This window comes from Chrysoperla carnea, chromosome 5 (genome assembly GCF_905475395.1).
Source record: "Chrysoperla carnea chromosome 5, inChrCarn1.1, whole genome shotgun sequence".
Lineage (NCBI taxonomy): Eukaryota > Metazoa > Arthropoda > Insecta > Neuroptera > Chrysopidae > Chrysoperla > Chrysoperla carnea.
The window spans coordinates 71724976-71740236 of NC_058341.1; positions in this window are offsets into that span (position 1 = coordinate 71724976).

The window sequence follows — 15261 nt, forward strand, 5'->3', positions numbered from 1 at the left end:
TTTTTTGTGTTTATTATTTATATGATGTACTGTGTAAATCATATTAGTGAAAGCGAGATAAAGCTATTTGTTTGTTTATATTAGGAAGTTAAACTTCTATTATTATTATTCATTTTGAAGTTGGTAAGTTTCAATATTTATTGAAAAATTTGTTTTCAGAAAATTCATTCGTTCTGTTTCGAAATATAATATTGGTTCAATATGGCAGAATTAGCCAAATTAAAGAAAGTTAGAGGGATTTTAAAAGGAAATCATTCTCGATTTGATAAGTTTTTAGAGAAACCAAGTGAGTTAGTAAACCAAATGGATATTAAAATTAGAAATGAGCAATTAGTTGCGGATTATAAAGAATTTTTAGTAAATCGGGCGGCAATTGAGAATCTCGAAGAGATTAATCTTGATGATCAAGAGCGAGATGCTTTTGAAGATAAATATTTTGAATTACATTCAAAATTTGAAAGTAGGTTAAATATCACTACTACGACGCAGAATAGGGTCAGTCAAAATGTAAATATAAATCAACAAGATTCTTTTGCAAAAATAGTGAATTTGCCAATATTAAAGATTGAACCTTTTTCTGGGGATTATTTAAAGTGGGTTGAATTTAAAAGTACATTTGATTCGACTATTCATAGAAAGGAAAATTTATCAAAAGTTGATAAATTAAATTATTTAAAATCTTTGCTAAAAGGTGAAGCGTTAAGTATTATTTCCTCAATAAGTGTTACTGAAGAAGGGTATGATTTAGCATACAATTTGTTGATAAATGAATATGAAAATTCTTTATTAATTATCAATAGTCACATAAAATCATTACTTGAATTACCGAGTGTATCAAAAGAACATTCTATTATGGAATTAACTTTAAAATTTAAATTACATTTCGAAGCTTTAAAAAGTTTAAAAGTACCCATTGACAATTGGGATCTTATTTTAATTTACATCATTGTACAAAAGTTAGATAACATATCTAGACAAGAATGGGAATTACAATTAGATAGGAAAAATATTCCGAAATTAAATAATTTGTTAGAATTTTTGGAACATCGAGCAAAAGCATTTCAAATTTTGTCATTAGATTCGGAATTCGGAAAAGATGGAAAATATTTTATAGTTAGAGCATTATTAGATAGTGCGAGTGAAAGTAATTTTCTACGTCAAACTATTGTTGACAGATTAGGTTTATGTAAACAAAGACAAAATTTAAATATTGAAGGTTTATCAGGTCATAAAGTTCAAGCTACTGAATCAGTTAATATTAAAATACATTCGTTGCATTCATCATTTAATGCTGATATAGAATGTTTCGTTTTAGATAATATTACGGTGCCATTGCCACGTTCATATATAGATAAAAAACAATTATTTATACCAAAAAATATAAAATTAGCAGATTCCTCATTTAATTATCCAAATAACATTGATCTTTTAATAGGAAGTGATCTGTTCTTTAAAATACTGAGGGGAACACATGTCCCTTTAGATAAATTTAATTTATCGTTACATAAAACAGTTTTCGGTTATATAATAGCGGGTCCTATTTTGAATAAAAATAGTTCGTTAATTAAAAGTTGTCACTTGACGTCTCATTGTAAATCAGATGATTTAAATGAGAATGTAAAAAAATTTTGGGCACTAGAAGAATTGCCTTTAGTAAAAATTCAATCAAATGAAGATAAAATTTGTGATGAACATTTTGAAAAAATTTTTAAACGTGATGAAATTTCCGGAATATTTTTAGTTCAGTTACCTTTAAAGAAAGGAGTTGAAAGTTTAGGTTCATCTTATCAACAAGCCCTCAAAAGATTTGAATTTTTAGAAAAAAGATTTATTAAGGATGATGACTTGTATAAAGAATATCAAAAATTTATTTCTGAATATATTGATATGGGTCATGCAATAGATGTCACATCGACAGAAAAATACGGAACTGACGATAGTTTTGAATATTTTGTACCTCATCATGCAGTACTTAGACCAGATAAAACTACAACTAAGTTACGCGTTGTATTTGATTTTAGTTGCAAAACGAATAACGGATTGTCACTCAATGACATGATGTATGCCGGTCCGTCATTACAGCTTTTTGATATTATAATAAGATATAGAACATATAAATATGTATTTTCGTTAGATATTATGAAAGTGTATAGGATGATTAATATTGCAGATAATCATCAAAGATTACAAAAAATATTTTGGAGAGATAAAAATTCAAATAAATTACAAATTTTAAAGTTAACTACGGTTACATACGGTTGCTACTTCTAGTCCGTATTTAGCAATTAAAGTTTTACATAAATTAGCCGAAGAAAATGAAAATTGTTTTCCTAAAGCAGCTAAAGTTATAACACGTGATTTTTACATGGATGATTGTCTTACTGGAGCAAATTCAGCTCAAGAACTGTTAAATTTAAAAGATAATATAGTTTCAATTTTAGAAAGTGCAGGATTTTTGAATGCCATAAATGGGTTTCAAATAGTAAAGAACTTTTGAATACCATACCATTAGAAAAACAAGAAAAATGTTTAAATAACTACGAATCAGACAAACTTGTTAGTTCGCTAGGGTTGAAATACAGTGTAAAAAATGATTATCTTAAAATAAATGTACCAGAAATGGAAAAATTTGATGTATTAACAAAACGGTTAGCCTTATCTTGTATAAGTAAAATTTTTGATCCACTAGGATACATTGGAATAGTTATTGTAAAAATGAAATATTTTATTCAGAAAATTTGGACGTTTAAAGATTTGAATTGGGATACGCCTTTACCAACAAAATTACATAATGAATTTATAAGTAATTTTTCTGACATTCAATTACTAAACAAAGTGAAAATTCCAAGGCATTATTTTCATAATTATGTTTTAACTAAAAGTCATACATTACATAGGTTTTGTGATAGTAGCAAATACGCTTATGGCGCATGCGTATATATTAGGTCTCTTTATGAAGATGGTAGTGTAACTACAAATTTAATTGCATCAAAAACAAAATTAGTACCTTTAAAAGGAACCACTTTACCAAGAAGTGAGCTATTAGGTGCTGTACTATTAGCAAAATTATTTTATAAAATTAAAATAATATTAGAGGATGTTTTGAATATTGAAGAATATTATTTATGGACAGATTCAAGTATCGTTTATGGATGGATTAAGTCTGATCCAAGTAAATTAAAAATGTTTGTTTCAAATCGTGTTTTTAGTATTCAAGAATTAACAAATTCATTGAATTGGTATCATTTGAATTCGGAATATAATTCGTGCGCAGATAAGTTAAGTAGAGGATTAAGTGTTTCAGAATTTTTGAATTTTCAAAATGTTTGGTTCCATGGTCCGGAATGGTTAACATTAGAAAAGACACATTGGCCAAAATCAAAAATTAATCTTAGTAAATTAACATTACATGAAACAAAAGATGAAGTCATTACTGTGTTATTTACGAAAATCGAAAATAATAACATATTTTATGATATAATTAATAGTACATCAGACTATATTAAATTGCAAGTTAGAATAGCTTGGGTAAATCGAGCAATTTATAATTTTAAAAATTTTAAAGCCAAAAAGTTTGGTCATTTGAGTTTATTAGAAATTATTAATGCAAGAGAATTTATTATAAAATTAATACAAAATAAACATTTCTCTATAGAATTAAAAGAACTCAATAGTAAATCGGAAAATACGGATTTATATACCTACAAAAAAAAGTCCTTTTAGATATTTAAATCCCTTTGTAGACAAAAATGGATTACTTAAAGTGGGGGGGGGAGGATTGTAAAGTGTGATAAAATTTTAGAAAATCAAAAACATCCATATATACTACCTCCTAAATGTCATTTAAGCAATATTATTATTGAATTTGAACACAAAATGATGTTACATGCAGGTGTACAAAACTTATTAGCAAATATTCGATTAAATTATTGGATCATAAATGGAAAACGTGAAGTAAAAAAAGTAATTAACAAATGTGTAAAATGTTATAGATTTAGAGCAAAAGGCCAACAGCAATTAATGGCAGATTTGCCTAAAGAACGTGTTAATTTATCTAGGCCCTTTCTAGAAACAGGAATAGACTTTGGGGGTCCAGTATTAGTAAAACAATCTCATATTAGGGGCGTAATAACGACAAAAGCATGGTTTTGCATTTTTGTATGTCTTGCGACAAAGGCATATCATATTGATTTATGCTCGGATCTCACTTCAGAAACTTTTATAGCGGCTGTAACGCGATTTATTGAAAGACGCGGTATAATTAAATGTTTTCATTCTGATAATGGAACTAACTTTAAGGGCGGATATGACGAATTTCATCGATTGTATAATTTGTTTAAAAATGATGAATCATACAAAAAGATTATTGACTTTATGAATTGTAAAAATATTGAATGGAAATTTTCTATTCCTTTAGCTCCACATATGAACGGTATATGCGAAAGTGGTATCAAATTGATTAAATACCACCTAAAACGAGTAATAGGCGAAAATGTTCTCACGTATGAACAGCTTAATACACTTTTAATTTACATAGAAAGTATTTTGAATAGTAGACCTTTGTGTGGATTATCAAACGATGTTGATGATTTAAAATACCTTAGTCCAGGTCATTTTTTAATCGGAGATAGTCTTACCAGTTATCCCGAACCAAATATTTCGGAACAGAGACGGAGTGGATTATCTCAATGGAAACAGATTTGTCAAATGAGGCAATCATTTTGGTCAAGGTTTTATAAAGAATATATATCACTATTGCAAAAAAGACCAAAATGGTTTCAAAAGCAACCTAATTTGGAAATTGGTTCATTAGTATTAATTAAGGAAGATGGTGTTCCACCATTAAAATGGATTTTAGCGCGAATTTCAAAATTGATAAAAGATAAGAATAATATCGCTAGATCCGCTATTGTGAAAACTCAAAAAGGTGAATTTACCAGACCAATTACCAAGTTATGTGAGCTACCTATAAATGTAGAAATTGAAACATAAAAATGTAAAAATTAAATTTGTTAAAATATTAAAAGTAAGAAAATATTGTTAATTTTAAATTTGATTTCTTTCATGATTTAATTTGTTAATTCACATTTATTATTTACTTTGTTAAAGTTTGGTTTGGTTTACATAATAGAAATTCATGTTATAAATTTAAACCAAGCTTTCCTAAATAACACAACTTCTGCGTGGCGGGAGGATGTTCAATCTTTTATAAAAATATTTAATTTGTTGTTATAAGAATATATTTGTTTACGTATATGTTTGATGTTGCAAGTAAAAACAAGTAAGGATTAAATAAATATGTGCAAGTTTGAACTTGCAACTAATATAATTTATAGATATACACAAAATTAAGTACAGCACAGAGCAGTGAGTTCTGCAGTAGGCTTCGTGACATACGGATGCATAATTAAGTGTGTGCAGAAACACAATGTAACTTCTCAACTAATCAACCTTCAATAAATTATTAATTATGGAATAAATAGTGTTTTGTGTTAAAAAAACCTACAGTCCACTTTCCTTACAAACCTTTTATCCCATAAAAATCCACAATTACCAACAACATATAAAAAATAACGCTTTCCCTATGGTAACTGCTTTGAGATATTGTCCGTATTTTAATGTAATCTACCACTTAATGAATCCTCGCCGTCACTTGGGATACCCTAAATATTAATGAAAATCAGATATATAGCAACTACATTGAATTGGTAATTACTTTTGTATGTAGGTAATCACAAGTTTTTATAATAATAATAATAATATAATATTTATTTGTGTTTGACCAATACAGCAGGTATACAAAACGTCATAAAAGAAAAATTACATGTTATAATCAGTTAATCTATGTTGAGTTTAAGATCCATTCATTTGAAGAATAAAGATTCAAGGTATAAAGAAACTGTTTCAATTGCCTCTTAAAGAGTTGGAGTGGTAGATGTTTGATATTATGTGGTATATTGTTAAAAATTCGAATTATAGAATTTGGCGGTCCTTTTAACGATTTAATTTAAGTACAATAATTTATTTTAAATTTATTTTTATTACGAGTATCGTGTTGATGATCCATATAGTTACTCAAGAAAAGATAAGAATATTGTTTAAAAAATACTGAACATTCGTACACATATAAATCATATAAAGTAAGAATCTTATTCTCTTTAAAAGTCGGTTTACAAGACGATCGTTGGCTAATGCCAAACATCACCCATAAACATCTTTTTTGAGCTATAAATAACACGAGCAGAATTTTCCCAGAAGACAATTCCATATCGCATATTGCTTTCAATATAGGCATAGTATATGTTAAATAAAATTGATTTTGGTACAGTATCTCTGATCGTATGCAAAAGGTAAGTGTATTTACTAATTTTTGCTGTCACCTGATCTATATGGTTATTCCAAGATAAACTTTTATCAAGGTGGATGCCCAAAAATTTTACCTGATCACAGAAAGAAATATTACCAAAATCTGGAATTTTTAAATTAGTTGTAAGAGGGCCGTACTCACCGAACTTTATATATTGAGTTTTTTCTATGTTCAGCTTCAAGCTATTTTTGATGCACCATTGAGACAACGATGCTAAGGATTTAGATATAGAGGCCTTCAAACTCTCCTCACTCAACTGATCGAAAGCAACAGCGGTGTCATCAGCGAACAAAATTGAGTTAGGCTCAATCAGTGTAAGATCATTAATATATATATAAGAAGGAAAATTAAGTATAAAAGTATTATAAAAGCGTGAATGTCTCATTACTTGTCAAGGGACCACTTATAACAGGTATATATTCATTACCATCTTCTTCTTATTTAGCAAGTTGAGATTTCTCTTCTATTTCTAACAATGTAGCTTTAAGAAACTGTTCTCTTTCATTCTTTCCCATTCTGTCCCAATCTCTCTCACCAATTGCCAATGAGATAACTCGTTTTCTGATCTTCATATATTCATCAACAATATTTATGATCTCTTTGGTTCTGGCATGTGTTTTCTGGAAATAATATTTGGAAGTATCTTCCATATTTTTCGCAATTGCAGCTGAAACTGTTATAGCCTCTTCAAATATATTTCTATTTAACAGAGCACATTGATCTTTACTATATAATATTTTTGCATATAATTGATCTCCTCTAGGTAAGGTGTTTAAAAAAGATATTGCATTAGCAAAATTCTTTTCAAGGGATCTTAATAAAAAAGAGTGAAGGAATTCAGGATATTTTCCGAAAATATACTTATTTATAAGTATGAGATGTTGAAGTTCGTGTCCTCTCATTAATTGTTGGATCTCATTAAATGCAACATTTATAACTCCATCATCACTTTTCCCAAGAGCTACAACATCTAAGAATATTTGTCTCCTATGTAAAATTTAGAAGATGAAAAAGACTGATTCTAAGAATGCATCTAAAGTATATTGATCACCTACGGTTCCACAAAAAGATCGTAATATTTTCTTTACCCATTCAATGTGATTATCATTGGTGAGTCTTTTCATACAACAAAGAATAATAATACAACTAAGTTCTAACATAACATATCCATTTCTTATTAACAAGTTAAAGTTAATTATTTTTGATATCAACCCAGCATATTGAGCATCATCTTTTAAAACATATTTACAAAACTCTTCAAAGGTGCATGATATCACTTGGAATTCTATTTGTCCTTTTTTCATGGCATCAGTCATTGCAGTCCAAGGAAGTAATTGTGATATAACAGACGAGTTTGCTATCATTCCTGCCACACATACAATTAATTCTTCAGCATCAGATGTTGATCCTATGTCAGTATTATAAAATCGAGATACATAGTAACCCAGTATTATGTTATAATTTGATCTCGATATATTTTGATCTGTAATTACATAACAATATTTTGTGGTAGCTCTGATAGTCCCACTACTTATGATAGAATTTGTAGATATTGAAATTCTGTCAACTCTTGTGTGACTCTTAGATGAGAGACTTCCACCTTTATAATTGGTTTTGTCCTTGAATAAAATAAATTCTGTTTTGTGTATAAAATGAAGAAGCTGTAACAAATGATTTCAAGGATTAATTTATGCTCTAGAGATTTCTATCTTAATTGGATATATAGCATATAATATATTGAAGTTATAAATTTGTATACTGCTAGTAATGTGGAATTTACTTGGAAAATATAAAAATCAATTAAAAAAGATATAACTATGTAAATACTTACAATATTGTAAGTATATTTGAAAATCTAAATATCATTTTGAAAAATTTGGTAAGTAAAATAGCATTAATGATATATTAGAAGTTCTTTACTTATATGGCGTATCTAATCTTAAATATAACTTGAATAATATGGGCCAAGACAGCAAAGATGATATTGTTTGATAACTTAAAATAAATATATATTAGAGATTTATCTAGATCACTAGAATAATACATATATTTAATGATTATGAAATTATGATCTTCAGTTATAATATTCTTTACAGTTATTACAATATACGAACTTTAATTTTTACTTTTTTTACTTCAAGATCATTAATATAAAGAATAAAAAGCAACGGCCCGAGAATTGACAATTGTGGGACACCCCTTCTTATGGTTTCTCTATCAGAAAAAATCACTTTAAGGTGATTGTTATCGAAATGGCTAAGTTGCACAGACTGTGAGCGATTTGTTAAGTAAGAATTGAATAATTTTAATGCCACTCCGCAAAAGCCAAAGTGGTATAGTTTCTCACATAAAAGGTCGTGATCCACACAATCGAACGCTTTTGAAAGGTCGAACAGTGCCAATGCGTTAAGATGGCTTTCATTCCCAGAGTTTAAAATTTGATTTATTACTTATATGCACGATGGTTATAACGTGAGCAATTTTCATATTCTGATGGAAATGGTGGTAATAGTTGTGAGGGAAAATAGCATCCAAAACTAAAATTTCAGCATTCAAAAATAAAAAATCAAGTGTAACGCGAATATTTCGAAGACTATAAGCATTAGGTGAAGAAAGATGATAAATTTTAAAACATTTTTTACTTGAATCTCAATTCTACCATTTTCTGATAGAAGGGCTTAACTTAATACGCCACTAAACTTAATAGGCTACCTACAAATTTTCATCTCTCTATCTTTTATATTTTTAGAGAAAATAAAAACCAAAGTTATGCCCTAATTTGCCCTGCACGAGAAAGCAATGATGTTTACGAAAAATTAATGCAAAAAAAAGTTGTTTATTTTGGTATAAGGAGCATTTTTTATATTTAAACTTTTGTTCCATCTCTAACGGTTTATCATAAGCAAAACTCAAAATTTTAGCATTTCTGAAATTTTTCTGGCATCATATCTCAAAAACTATTATACATAAGGAACTTTAGGTCAGCTTCAATTGTTTCAAATTTAATATACTTTCAAAATAATACTAGCATCTTATGTCAAAAGCTCATAGTTTTTGAATTGAAAAATTTTTTCAGTTTTTCACGTATTACGCAAGAAGCACAACTTTTTTTTTTGCTTGCAAAACGTGGTTTCACGCTCCCCTATGGAGTCCAAATAACATACCAAAATAGGAGGTTTACATCGCGTTTTATGATTTCAGCTGTTTTTTTTTTTTTTGTAAGATTTTACTGGCGTATAAAATACAAAAAAAAATTTACACACTCGTCGAATATTATTTTAAATTTTGCATACGCATTATTTGATTCAGTTGGGTAAGGCGTATACAATTCCGTCCGCGGTATGCTTAGGGTAGTGAATTCGATTCCCGCCGTCGCAACAAAATTAATTTAATTAATAGTTGTGATGGGCTGGTGTAGTGCATGGTATATGCATGAAGGAGGTACACTCAGTCTCTGAAAATGAGGAGTTGATACATGAAATTATCAGCGGAAAGGTGGTAAAACACATGAATGGTATTAAAGTGGACTTTATAGCCTAAGTGTGTCCTTCGTGGACAGCGAATATAACCTAACCTAACCATACGCATTATTTGAATTTTTTGATAAAAAATGTATATCATTAAATATTAATTTTAATAAAAAAATACTTTTAACAAAAAGAAAACCGACTTCAAAAGAAAAAACTTTTCCAATGTAAATTAATATGCACTAAAAATTAAAAAAATAACGATAATATAATGTAGTTAAAATTATTGTTATTTTTGGAGTCGGTGTCAGCTAAGGAAACAACTCTGATAGAACAGTTTGCTACTTAAGCTTGGCTGACACCGACTCCAAAAATAACAATAATTTTAACTATATTATATTATCGTTATTTTTTTAATTTTTAGTGCATATTAATTTACCTTGGAAAAGTTTTTTCATTTGAAGTTGGTTTTCTTTTTGTTAAAAGTTTTTTTTATTTTGTAATTTTTAGTGAATATGAAGAACACTAAATTATTTGTCACTAAAAATAGAATCATCGAAATCGGTTGGCGTGATATTGAGTTATTCGTTCTCTTGTCGTGCATACTTAATGCAAATTTAAGACTTTTATGATTTTCTTATGGATGCCGTTGTCAGAACTAGACCAAAATGAAATGGGACCACACGGGAAGCACCAGCTTTCAAACAGATAAAAAATCATCAAAATCGGTTCACCCAATCAAAAGTTCTGAGGTAACAAACAGTAAAAAAAAAAATACAGTCGAATTGATAACCTCCTCCGTTTTTGTTTGAAGTCGGTTTAAAATTATAACATTATACTGTAGCAGAAAAAAAAAATTAAACCTTGTAGGGTTAAATTGACAGATAATGAAATTTTAATAGGAATCAAAATTTCAACGGGTATAAATACCTATTTTTAAATGTATAAATATTGCCAGTGAAAAGCATGGCCCATTAAGCATGCGCTAATCGAAGTTAACACACACCCCAGAGGAAGTAGACCTTTCACATGGATTGAGACATAGGCGTGTGAAATAGGGCTCAGCTTCACCAAACCCAATACTCCCCTTTTATGGCGCTGTAAGAAAGAATAGAAAAGGATGATTTTACTATGACCTTCAGACAATATATTATTTAACAATAAGTGATAATTAAGAAAATATTGTAACCAAAGATAATTAATTTTTAGTTTAGTGAACACATTTTATATTTCAAAAACAACCAAAACCACGATAAGTGAACACGCGGCCTGGCATACAAATTGAGGTTATTTTAAAAACCAAAATGTTACATTAATTAGATCAAACAAATCATGACTCACCGGATTAATAGTAACAACTCAATTGTCACGACTATTTAACCCTTTAGCTACTATCGGGACTTCAAAGTCCCAGTTTTTTATGTTGCGAAAATTTTGCTTTTGAAAATATTAAAAAATTCTCGGTTTTGTTGATATTATTTTACTATTTGAACTTCAAAAATACACTGCGTACTAAAATAAATTAATTTTATCTTTTGAAAAAGAAAAAAAAATTTTTTGACTTAAAAGTCCCGATAAGGAAATAAATGAATAAAACCAGATACTTCTTTCAAAATAAAAATTTATTCTTATATCACAGAATATTTATTGCAAAATTGTACTCTAAAGATTACTTAAATTCAAAAAAATAAATATAAACTCTCATCAGTCTTGTAGAAAACGTTAAAAAAATTATAAAATAAAAGAAAACAATAACTCTCAAAAATATAAAGAAATTATTTCGTGTGATAGTCCACAAAACAGTTTTTGGTCTTGTTGCAACATAAGAATGTACCACAAGTAGTACATTTTGAAAATGGCCGTGATTCGGCACCTAATCCACGACACATTTCACATCTTCCTCGAGTATCAGTAAATTCGGGCCAGTGGGCGCCTACATTTCCCAACCTGACATCGGTAGGCACTGAATGTTGATATTTTTTTTTCCTTTTTACAAGTTTTTGGTTATCAACTTTTCTTTTTCTTGGTGTACCCATTGCTTTATTTTTGATACACAGGCCTCGCGTAACATTTCTGCGATATTCTAGCATAGGTATTTTTTCCACTGTTGCGAATAAATAATATACGAATTCACAAAAGCAATTTCTAGAAAACCGAAGAAAAGACGATGCCACCATTTTTTGCTTCGTCGATTAAGCCCGTATAGACTTCGTAGATGATCTGCCTTGTCTACACCGCTCATGAACATGCCATAGTCTTTAACCACCTGCGGGCAACGAATTGGTTCTTTCACGCCCGTTTTATTCTTTCGTTCCACTACACTTTCTTCGTCCCCATGGCAATTAGATGCCAGATGAACGACTCTGTTGTCCTTCCAGACGTAATATGTTATTCCCGTATTGCTCGCGAGCATCTCAAAATCTCCCCTCTTCAATTTTTTTTTCATTAGTCTTATTTTGTGGTAAACCTTTGCGGCCAACACGAATTGTACCACAAGCATGGGTATTTTGAATTTTTAATTAAATATAATTGATATTTGTATAATCATTTTAAATACCAAAATTAAAATATATTTCTCTCGCTTATAATCTGTATCAGTGAATTGACTCCATTCTACATGTGTATTCCATATGCTTTCCAGTCAAGAAGTGACTTAACCATGCAACAGGTAATGCAAGAAGAAGTTACTATATATACATTAACATCATTAACATGATGCATACTTAGAGTGACGAAAGCGCCACTGGTCAAGAACTAAAAATATATATGATATAATTTAGGTTCGTTCAGTTAACCAATAGTCATAGGGCTTAGCAAAATGAAACTGCATTTTATGCAGAAAGCAAGCCACTTTATTACCCAGTAATACTAGGGACCAATATGAATGATTTCATCCGAGGAAACACAAATTTCATCCACTGGAATTCAAGGTGGCGGACCTTATCCAAAATGGCGTCTGCATACTTTAAAAAATTAATAGAATCAAAACGGTTGCACCGATTTGAGTGATTGAGGTGTCAATCGATTCCTATTAACAACTCTAATCAAAAGAAAAACATACCATTTAAAAAAATAAAGATGGCGGCCGAATATTAAAAAAAATGTGTAATTTTTCCATAAATTTTTTCATTCTAGTGAAAATAACAACTAAATATCCTATGATATGGTCTAAAATTTTTTTATTTAAATAAAACCTGATTATATTAGCTATAAAATAAAAAAAATTGCTTGACAATCCGTCAAGTAGTTTTTGAACTATAAGCATTACAAAAGAAGCGCCTGGTTTTGAAAGCCTTCATTGCACGTAATGTGATGCAATGTACATACTCCAGTAGACATGTACTTTCTACCTGGAAAGTACTCCGAAGTTAATGAAATTTTTACAGGCTATTTGGGGGTACTCTAGGATGTCTATAATAACTTTTCGACCTTGAGAATCCTGTGCCAACTTGAAGGGGAGGGGCAAAAACACCAAAATTTTCGGACTTTTTACAGTTTTTCGCTTATATCTCGTTATTTAAGCCAATTTTGTGATCTATAGTCGCTTAAGAAATTGTAGAACAATAAATTTGCTAAAATTTGGTATCTAAAAGGATTTTCCAGACTTATTAGTGCCCGAGATACAGCCGATCCAAGGTAGACAAAGTTACTTGAAATGTAAAAAAGTAATCGAAACATGAAGGTTTAGTGTCCCTATAACTATTTATTACCATCATATCATGTTAATTATATTAATCGCACATCAATATCAACAGTTAAATTCAACTATGGCCACAGTCCTTCACCCTACCCCTTTCCTAACTATCCCCTTCCCCAAACATGAAGGTCTCTCATTTTAATGTAAAAAGTGCATTTTTAGAAACCTTCGCCCACATCAAATACTGTTACGTTGTACACACAATGTGATGTCAAGGGGTGGGAGGAGGTTCCGCCGACCAAGATTATTGTTTTGATTTGCAGTTTCCACACTTTCATTACTAATTTTGTTGTATAAATATTATCGAAGATAATAAATGAGAACTCTAGGATATGTCGAAATAAATTTGGATTTTTTCCCCAATTTCCTAGATCAGTTTTTTGTATTTTTAAAATACGTATTTTCGACTACCAAGTAGTCATCATCAGTAAGAATTAGCTAGCGAATGTTACTCTTTGCTAATTTGGTGGCGGACTGCACCAATGCGGTTTTTTGCCAATTGGTGGCGGATGTGCAGTCCGCCACCAAATTAGCAAAGAGTAACATTCGCTAGCTAATTCTTACTGATGATGACTACTTGGTAGTCGAAAATACGTATTTTAAAAATACAAAAAACTGATCTAGGAAATTGGGGCAAAAATCGAAATTTAATTTTGTTGGTTTGTTTGAAAAAATAAATAAAATATTATTGGTTTGTGATTTTGGAATGTCTTTAATTATTTTAAAAACTATACATTAAAAAAATTTGGAAAGGTTTGGAAAATTTTGTGGAAAAAATTTACAAAAATCATAATTCAGGAGATTATGAATAATTAGGATTAAATAATTAAAAGTCTCATAGAGGTAACCCATCATGTAACGAAAATCTCTAAGCGTTGGGTGACTGCTGGACTCCTCGTCATCAAAGTCCATGGGCTTGTCTTCCTCATGTAATTTTGGTGATGGAGAAAAGGGGAGATTGGTGGTGTCCTCACTCCCATTATTTGTATCAGCTTCGTTGGTGTCAGGCCGATTGAAGTTTAAGCATGCTGTGCAGGGCATGTACACTGCAGAGCACAACAGACCAGCCTTTTAACAGCTGCAGCTTGCAGTAGGGCAACCACTCGTACACTTGCAGCTTATTATATGAAGCAGATGTTTTGGAATAGCGTCCATCGTAGTGGTGATGGGTACCAGACCTGTAGGCCTGTATGTTGCTACGAAAATAATTAACAAAATACCTACCTTGTTTGGTAAACTTCCGTCTCCATTGAAAAGGATAATGTCGATGGCTTTCTTGACTTCCCACCCACGCCTGAACTTGAAAGTAGGCCTTGTATGAGTGGTACTAGGCAGCATCTCTAGTTGACGGTAGTCTGACAAGCTGACATTTCATGTTTTTGCAAATAACATCAATGAAAATGTTTGTGAAATTCGATAAAATAGAAAATGTTACCCCAATAATGGATGTTTTTTTTCATTTTCAATCAATCAATTATTCAATTGCATGGCGGTAAACTTGATTACGAAGAAAGAGATTGTATTAACAACTTTACTTATTTACTTTAAATAAAGGCTTTATTACTAAATATCATACACAATCACTTGAATAATGTAGTTTACATTTTCCCACAAATTTTTAAACTCTTCCAAGTTTTAAATGTATAATGTTTTAAATAAATAAAAACATTCCGAAATCATAAAACAAAATTATTTTGAATGAAAATAATAATTAATGATGAAAAAATTAT